Here is a 9575-nt window from a genome sequence, read left to right on the forward strand (position 1 = left end):
AGAGTTTCGCTCTTATTGCTCAGGCTGGAATACAATGGCATGATCTTGGCTCACTGCAACCTCCGCCTCCTGGGTTCAAGCGATTCTCCTGCCTCAGCCTCCTGAGTAGGTGGGATTACAGGCATGCACCACCACACTCCACTAATTTTGTATTTTTAATAGAGGCGGGTTTTTTCATGTTGGTCAGGCTGGTCTTGAACTCCCGACCTCAGGTGATCTGCCCTCCTCAGCTTCCCAAAGTGCTGGGATTACATGCGTGAGTCACCATGCCCAGCCAATATATTCTTATAAATATATTCATCTATAGTTTTTAAATGATATCTAGTACTTGTACATATTTATGGCATACATGTGATATTTTGATACAAGAATACAATGAGTAATGATCAAATTGAGGTCATAATTTTAGCATCTCTATTGATGTCTAATTAACATAAAGTGCACATATTTATTATGCACAATTCGATAAGTTTTAAAATAGATATCTACCTGTAAAACCATCATCACAATCAAGAAGATAAACGTCTCTATCACTGCAAAAGCTTTCTCAGGCTTCTTTGTAATCTCCTCCACCATCCTCCACACCTGTCTACAGATAAGTGTCAATCTTTTTCTGTCACTGAAAGTTAGTTTGCATTTCTGGAAACTTATATAAATAGAAGCATGCAATATGCACCCTTTTATATCTTTTACTAAGCACAGCTAAACTACTGAGATTGATCTATCTTGTTGGCTGTATCAATAGCTCATTCCTTTTCATTGTTTAGTAGTATTTCATCTTATAGCTACAGCACAAACTTTTTTTACCCAGACTTGTTTTGAGCAGTTGTGTTGTTTCCGCTTTTTGCCATTACAGGTGAAGCTGCTGTGAACATTTGTTTATGGGCCTAGGTATAAACATGCTTTCAGTTCTCTCTGTTAAATATCTAGAAGCATAATGGCTGGACCATATGAAAGGCATACGCTTAACTATTTAATAAACTGCCAAATTGTTTTCCAAAGCAATTGTAGCATTTTACATTCTGACCAACATTTTATGAGGGTTCCAGTTTCTCCATGTCCTTTCCATTATTTATTATGATCGGTCTTTTCCATTGTAGCCAGTGTAATGCATGTGTAGTGGTATCTCATTGCAGTTTTAGTTTGCACTTCTCTAATGACTAACAGCGTTGAGTGTCTTTTTCCCCCCTGAGGCTTATCTGCTATTGTGTATCTCTTTTTTGGTTAAGTATGTATTAAGATATTTTCCCCATTCTTAGTTATGTTATTTGTAGAATCTGTTTCAAGACTGACGAGCATTGTAGTCAGTGGTCATGTTTCTGAAAATCAGTCAATCACAGAAGTCAACTATTTTTCATAGTCAGACAGTCACCAAAAGCCTTACTCCATGAACACATTTCTGAAAGCTGGCCAAACAATAAACTTACCTAAGCAGGGTGTAGTGCCTCACACCTGTAGTCCCAGCTACTTGGGAGGCTGAGGCAGGAGGATCTCTTGAGCCCAGGAAGTTGAGGCTACAGTGAGCTTTGATCCCATCACTGCACTCCATCTGGGCAACAGAACAAGACCCTGTTTCTGGAAAAAACAACAAATAGCTTACCTGAGTAAGCACATTTCCACTACTGAGATCAACCAACTCCTGACTTTGAAAGTCGGCCAATCCCTGAGCTCTTCCTCTTCCAAATCCTCATACAAAATAAGCTTCCTGCTTTGCAATCAGGGGGATGGTGCCGAAAAAACAATAGTTCTCCCTTATTTAAGCAATAAATTCAGATTTTTTTCTAGGTGTCAAGTGGTGTCCTCTCCCCTGAACACTATTTCGTTGATCAAAAACTTGTTTTTATGTAGGTTTTGTGGTTTAGAAAAAGTCTGTTACTTCTTTTCTGAAAGAAAGGAATTTTTTTCGTTCATGTATATTGATGAGTTCATCCTTTCTTCACTTATTTAATTATCTCCTTTATCATAAACTAAATTACTAGGCAACTTTAATTTTATCCAAAACACTTAGTAATAATTTTCTTGGCATTTCCATCTTTTTTTTTCCTAAAAATACAAGTGCTGGTTACCAAATGGTTCTACTTTTCTGACAGCCGAGTCTCTTTTACACATCTTGTATAACTCAAAAATCAAGTTATGTGATATAATTAGAGGTAGTCTTACATCTGAATATTTCCAGTTTATCTATTTGATCATAAAACAGTTTTTTAAACTACTCTTGGACTTTCTCATGAAAAGTAGTGACAGAACAAATGCATTGAAAAAGGAGAAAGATAATGGTGTAGACAGGTGTTTTCTTTCATGTTCAATCAAAAGGTTTTTATTTTCAACTCAGAATCTGTGAAGCTTCATGAGATCAGGGCTGTTGTATATTTCTTTCTACATGCCTGGCAACTAGAGCAATGACTTCCACGTGGTATATGTTAACTATTTGTGGGATGAATGATGAAATTAATGAATGGGTGAAATAAATAATTTTGTCTTTCTGTGTATATTTATGCTAGGCATATAACAGGGTAAAATTAAGAGGCATTATTCTTATTTACAAGTAATTACAAAAGGGTGGGTTGGACAACTTAGTTTTTGTGAGTTAAATATAAAAGTAACAATGTATTCTCGCTAGGTGAGAAATCATAATTTGCCAAACAAATGGTGTAGACTCTGAATACCTGGAAAGGTATAAGTCACTGTGGGCTAAAGAGACTGAGTCTCCCTAAATACAGGCCTACATTTGGACACTGAAATGATGTTGAGATATATATATATATATATGTATTTTAACATGTCAGTGTGTCTTTTAATCTCCTTACATGTAATACTTGTTTCCTTCTTCCTCCCATTCACCTTCTTCTTTAAGTAGCAGTTTGGTCACTTAGCACTTGACTCATGCCAGCCTTTGAATGACAGCTCCATGTTAGAGATGCCCAAAAGTCAACCAGAAAGAAACAAAGACTATTTTTTCCCTAGATTTATAGTTTTAAATGAACTCAGCATAGTTTTAGTCTATATTCTCAAACGTTGTCATTTCCCCAATATTCTTAAAATATTTCAAACCTTGAAAATCACCACATAAGAATATAATGATTAACTGTCTCATAACTACTCATAGTGTATTCACTTTCTTGTTGATCATCCTATTGTTCTATTACTATCAACATAATAATTGTGGAAAGGTATGAAAATCTGGCACATTGAAAAAAAATGAACCAGAAGAGATTAAGAAGACATAATATAAAGTGCAAATGTGCTAACTTGGACTGGATCCTGGAACAGAAAAATGGAAAACTGGTGGAAAAACTAGTGAAATACAAATGAGGTCTGAACGTAGTCAATAGAATTATTTAATAGTAACGTAACCAAAGTCAAGTTCTTTTAGCTTTGACAAATGTTCCACAGTCATGTAAGCAATTAGCATAAGTGGAAGCTGGATTATACTTATACGTGAACTCTCTGTTTTATTTCTGCAACTTTTCTGTAAATGTAAAATTATTCTAAAAATAAAATGCTTATTAAAAACAATAAAAGTAATTATATTTTTCAGCAAGTATACTGAAGTGATTTCTAAATTAATTATATTATCATTACATCAAAAATGAGACTTTACTCATCATATTTTGTTTACTGCGGGTAGCACATGGAAAATGCTCAAGTCGCTGAATTATAGAACACCAATGAGTAATTAATTGTCTTTAGTTCCCAGCATGGGAAGGATGTATTCTCCACTTCAGCCACCAGGTGGAAGTATCAGCACATCAGTTAAAATCAGTTCTTCATTGGGATGTTTAAAAACTACCCTTTGAAAACGGTTTTTAATGTTATGATATGATGTTATTATATACAACAAGAGGAAGAATTCCCAGTATTTTGATGAAAATCAAGAAAGATATAAATTGGCTGTGGACAGGACTCCAGGACACTGAGATATCCAGAAAGAAAGTGAAAAAAATTTTTACCATTTATTTAAACATTTCCAGACGTGGCTATAAGTGCACATGGATGAAAGTTGAACAGATAGCAACATCTGGAGAATTAACGGACATTTATCTTAGCCCAGACAGAAGTGTAGCATGCAATGTCTGAAACTACCAAGGCATGGAAAGCTGAACTGATCAGTATGATGCTGTCAGTGCTTTCAGTATGGGTGATACTCTAAGTACAGGAGAACCATTTAGACTGAATGTTACCATTTGACGGCCCAGTCTACATTCTCCCTGCTGCCTTCGTGATGACATTTTCTACCATTCAGGGAATACAAGCACTTTCTTGTGTCACCCCATGCAGTATCTAATTAGAAAGGCAAATTATAAAAATAAAAATGACATTGCAGTGTATTTCTATCCAAAAATGAGGCTTGCTTTGTAGTTTCTAATCTGTCAGTTTCTTTCATTAATTTGAATAATCAGGCATTTGTTATATCTAATTTTATGTCAATCATATTCTCAACATTCTGTATAAACTCTTTCAATAAAGATTGATACAGGTATGAGAAGAACCAGAATTTTTTCAAAAATATTATATTAGACACTATTTAATATAAGGTGAAATCTAGTGATTCAGTCACAATTTGATGAGTTACTTTCACATACCACATTCTGTAAGATGCACATCAGGCTACTGAAATAAACAAATAATGATTTGCCTTTGTCCATTTTCTGAGTTATACCAATTTTTAGATACGTGTCCGGTGTGAAGTGCATCTTTGCCTGCTTTTCAGTTAAAAAGACTTTTGAGGCCTGGGAAATTAGACCAAAAAGGATGAATCATAAATAATCTTTTAAATAGAGAAGGCCTACCATCAATATTTTAGAAAGTATCATTCTAAAACTAAAACTTTTATTACTAAAAGATTATAATAACAGGCAACCTTACTTCTAAGAATAGGGTCTACATGTTTTTACTTATTGGTACACATATGCTCTGCAATTAAAATTTAGACAATATTGGAGTAATGTTTTCCATGTTGACAGATGACCACAGACACAGTGATGATACAAATCTTAAACAGATTCATTTGATTTCCTCATCAGTGATCAACTACAACATTCTGCTTCATGATTTCTTATGTCCATACCTATCCATTTAATCTTAATTCTGGTTATTTGGAACAAAACTTCCAATAAGTGGCATTTTTCCAGGGCTCACATCGAATAGATCAAGACCTCTAGTGCTTTGACGCTTAGGTGTGGAGAGAGCTCTTTACCAGGAATTCAGGGCACTCTGAATTAGTCCTTTCTGCTCAAAAGAACATTGCCTCTCCTTACCAATTTTCTAATAATAACGAACATACGCAATTGTTAAAAATTCTTGCCAGCCTTTGGACAATGACAAAACAGCATTTTTCATCAAAGGGCACCTGGAGTATGACTTACGGACACTTACGATCCAGAAAGATAAGGAAATCAAACTCTGGACGAATTCTGCCAGCCAGGACCCTTTAGGTGGAAGGCAGTGAGGTGGACTTCCGGGGATCTACCAGGGCAACAAAAGAGAAGGGGCACAGCCGTTCTGAACTATTCAGCAGGGAGAGGACTGAGATGCTGAACATGTGGCTAAAGACACAGTAGCACTGTGAGTCCTCAACATAACCCATATTTTTTTCCAACCTGTGTTATCTAATACATATTTTGAATATGAAGGAAGAAAGTGTAAAACGTGGTTGGTGATTTGGTGGTTCTATTTTTGTTCTGTTTTCCTTTATTCAACAGAAAATTTCGGTTATTCAATATTGTACTTAAAGGCATAAAGCGCGTGTGTGTATATATATACACACACATACATAAGTATTATATATTAACATATTGCATGTATTATATACATAGTTATATATTATACATACATATTTATTATGTTTTAATATGTAAAATATTCTGTCATTTGTATTTAGAAATATGTCATTTGTTTTAGGATAGGCAAAATAATAAGTAAAACTTTCACCTTTTACTAGTAGTTTTGATGCTATGTTCTTGAAATTTCAGGGTTTTCATAGAAAATATTTTTGTAAAGAAAAGGAAAAAATGGTAGACATTTCATTGTCTTATTTTTTTAAGGATATTGCTTAATTACTTTTTTCTCAGTTCTGTTTATTTGCTATTACAACAAAAACAAACAACAAAAACTGATGGCTTTCTAGGACAACAACAACATCCACAACAACAAAAAAACTAATCAGTTTCTGAAAAACTAAAGAGTGATTCATTATTCTAACTATTAACTACCCGATCATTCAGGTCACTGTTCTTTTCTACAATGTGTGTTTATCTCATGCTCATATGTTGGTTTTTAAGTGCAGTATACTGTACTTAATCATTGTCTAAGATTCTTTGGAAATCTGTTTTTCTATTCAATTTATACTCCTAGATAGAACATTTTTTTTTTGGAACAAAAAAAAAAATCTGAACCATCATAAAGCTAAATGAAGCTCCTTGGAAGTAAATTGTTATTGGAGGTATCTAAATCAGAAATTTCTGTTTTTCAGTGTTATGTGTCTGGGGTATTGCTGTAAAGCACTGACCATTTCTTTGCTGGGACATAGTTTATACATAATGGAGAAGGAATAGGCCAAGGAGCGATGATGATGAATGTATGCTTTCCCCTGCAAAAATCCCTTTCAAAAGGAGTAATACTAACAAAAACAAAGGCAAGTTGAAAATGTGGTGGACCTCACCCTCAGACCAGGTGAGCCTTCAGACTCTGCACCTCGCTGGCCGTGCATAAAGAAGGCTGGGCCATCCCTGAATTCACAGTCAGGGTGGTCGTCTGTGTGCAGAACTTAAAGCAAACAAGAGTAAGCCATAGCCAGATGTGGGGGCTTTCAGGTTCACTGACGGTTCCTGGGGTACTTGGAGTCAAAGCAGCTCACGCACGTTCCTGCTTTCCACCAGGAAACGTGGAGACACGGAGGCCAAGGAAATCTGATCCGCTCCAGATCCCCAAGTTGGTCTTTTTACACCCCCAAAGACACCATGCTTGCTCCTTCTCCAAGACTCATAAGGAAATACAAATGCCTTTGAAATAGCAGCCACTGTTACTGGGTCAGATTGCTCCTGTAAATATGGTAAGCCAACAGATCTACCTTAGGGCTCAAGATCCAGCAAAGCCTCTCATTAAAGAATATGTCTATGCCTTCATCCATACATGTGTTTCTAGAGATATGTTATCAGTCCTTTCTGCCAAGTAGACAGAATTTTTATCATTACATCTTTGAAATCATAGAAAATCCTTCTTTTCAGAGGCATCTAGTTTTACTTAATCCTGCTCTTCACCAAATCCTCAGTTCCAAAATTAATCTTTTGATTTTTTTTTTACTGACTTCTGTCATTTTCTTCTTTTGATTTGACTTTCTTTGTCCTGAACCTCAAATCCCACCTGAGAAACAAAAACTGAGAATCGAAAAGAGCATATTCATTGCCATAGTTTTGTAAAGTTAAATCAACTTTGCATATGAATTGGCATAGGAAGATCACATTCCCTTCCATATGAATTTAGAAAAGGCATGAATGTCAGCTCTGTTAGTTTCACAGTGTTTGGTTCAACCTTTGTGTGCTCAGTGTTCAGGAGTAAAGGGTCATCTCTCTCTTCTATGTTTTTTTCTAAGTTGGCTGAGTAATTGCATCTTTAGCTCTCCATTTCTAAAATTACATCCTGGGTTTGATAAGATTAAAAGATGAAGTTATTAATTATGGATTTAGTTCATATAACAATTGACTGATTTTTACAAATAGTTCACTTTCTAAGTGGCTTTGAACTTATCTTTGGACACCAATAATTTTATTGATGTTCTCTATGTACTGGGCAAATGAAACCAAACTTCATTTTACCCCCATTGAAAGTCTGTTTACTGAAGTCACTAAATCACCCCGTTTCTGACCTCAGCTAGGGGTTCAAACTCTTTTTCACAGCCATTAACTTTTTCAGCGTTTCACCAAGCAGATGTGTGTTGTGTGACTTAATCTTTTCCATACTAGATGATACAGCAGGCCTCCACCTGACATGGGCTTTGATACAGCATAAAAATCTCATTCATCAAATCTGATTTGTCCTCTTTGTTTACACATGATTAATTTAAAATAATTTTTTTTTTCAGAGAGAAGAGTCATGAGTTTTGCTCAGTCATTAAAATAAGAGACACAAGGATTGGTATGGGGTATCTAGCAGAATTTTTTCAAGGAAGCCTAATCAATGTCCCTCATCTCACTATTTCTTCAGACACATGCTAAGTTTACATATTTGAATCAAATTCACATATTAGAGTCACAAATTGTCAGTGGTGTCAAAATACCTATCCTCACTATTCTAAATTATTTTTCACATTAAATATGTCAAGGGCTATGTTTGCATGCATAACTGAAAAGAAGAGAAATAAAGCAATAAATTAAGAAATGGCGACATGAGCTTATTTATTTAATTATTTATTTTTGCCTATTGCAGGTAGAGAAAAATGTATTTATTTTGCTATAGTACAGGTAAAGCAAAATAAGATTTTGTGGTTCTGAGTGAAACCAGTAATAATTATTTTATCTCTTCTTTTAAGTAATGTAGAAGACTAACATTTTCATTGCTTATTGCCAGAACTTAAGTGCTAAGATTTTTTCTATATTGTCTGATTTGATTCGTACGTATAATAATGAGATTCAAGAATTATTATCCCATTTACCAGATGAAGAAGTGGAGGTATAGAAGTTTTAGAAAAGTGAATTCGTCTCTGTTTCTATTCTATTAAGTCACTATGTTTCAGAAGGCACAGAGTATCTATTTTGCATTTGGGTTGGGGGAGGTGGAGATTTGCCCTCACTTTGACTCTTTTAGGTCAAGAATGATTTCTTTCAGAACCTGGATGGTTTACTTATTCCCATAAAATGAGTTGCCACATTAGGCCTCAGAGTCCACCAAATGAATGGTTCTTCTCTTCTGCCCTCCCTCAAATTTGTGGTATGTAAAATATGTGTGAAGATGCAGATGACGTGGGATCTCATTGGCTCTGCCATTCCTTAGAGAAAACTGTAATTGTTATTGTTTCTAACTCATCATTCAAAAAATTAAGTTCCTCCAAATTTTCTCTTTTTCTAATTGGAGGTTTCAGCTGCCATGGGATTGAGATTTCCTGTGTTTTTTTTTTCCCCCTTGTCCCGCAAGTCTCTGTAAAAGATTTTATTTCTCTAGGCAACCAGCTGGTTTTTCACATAGATAAGGTCAATTAATTTGACCTTTGGTTCAATATGAAATGCATAATAAAAGCTGGTGCCCCAAGGACCGGATGTGGCCTTTCAAAAAAGTAACTTGCCAGGACAGGGAACAATAATTTATTACCTCATAAACCCCAGTTGAAATGCCTGTTGCCCAGCATAGCAATGACAAGGAGCTTGTGTGTCTTTATTTATTTACTTTTATTCTATGCAATAGAGGAGAGGAAAATAATAATAAACAAAAAAAAAAACGGACATCCTGCGGAATTATTGGTATTGAATAAGGCCTATAAAGAAGAAATAAATACATAAATAAGAGAAGAAAAAATGTCACTTCTAAGCTCAAATGACAATGTTTAAAATACTAAAACCCCCATTTTCAGGTATTGCTTTACT

This window comes from Mandrillus leucophaeus, unplaced genomic scaffold (assembly GCF_000951045.1).
Source record: "Mandrillus leucophaeus isolate KB7577 unplaced genomic scaffold, Mleu.le_1.0 Scaffold1, whole genome shotgun sequence".
Taxonomy (NCBI): domain Eukaryota; kingdom Metazoa; phylum Chordata; class Mammalia; order Primates; family Cercopithecidae; genus Mandrillus; species Mandrillus leucophaeus.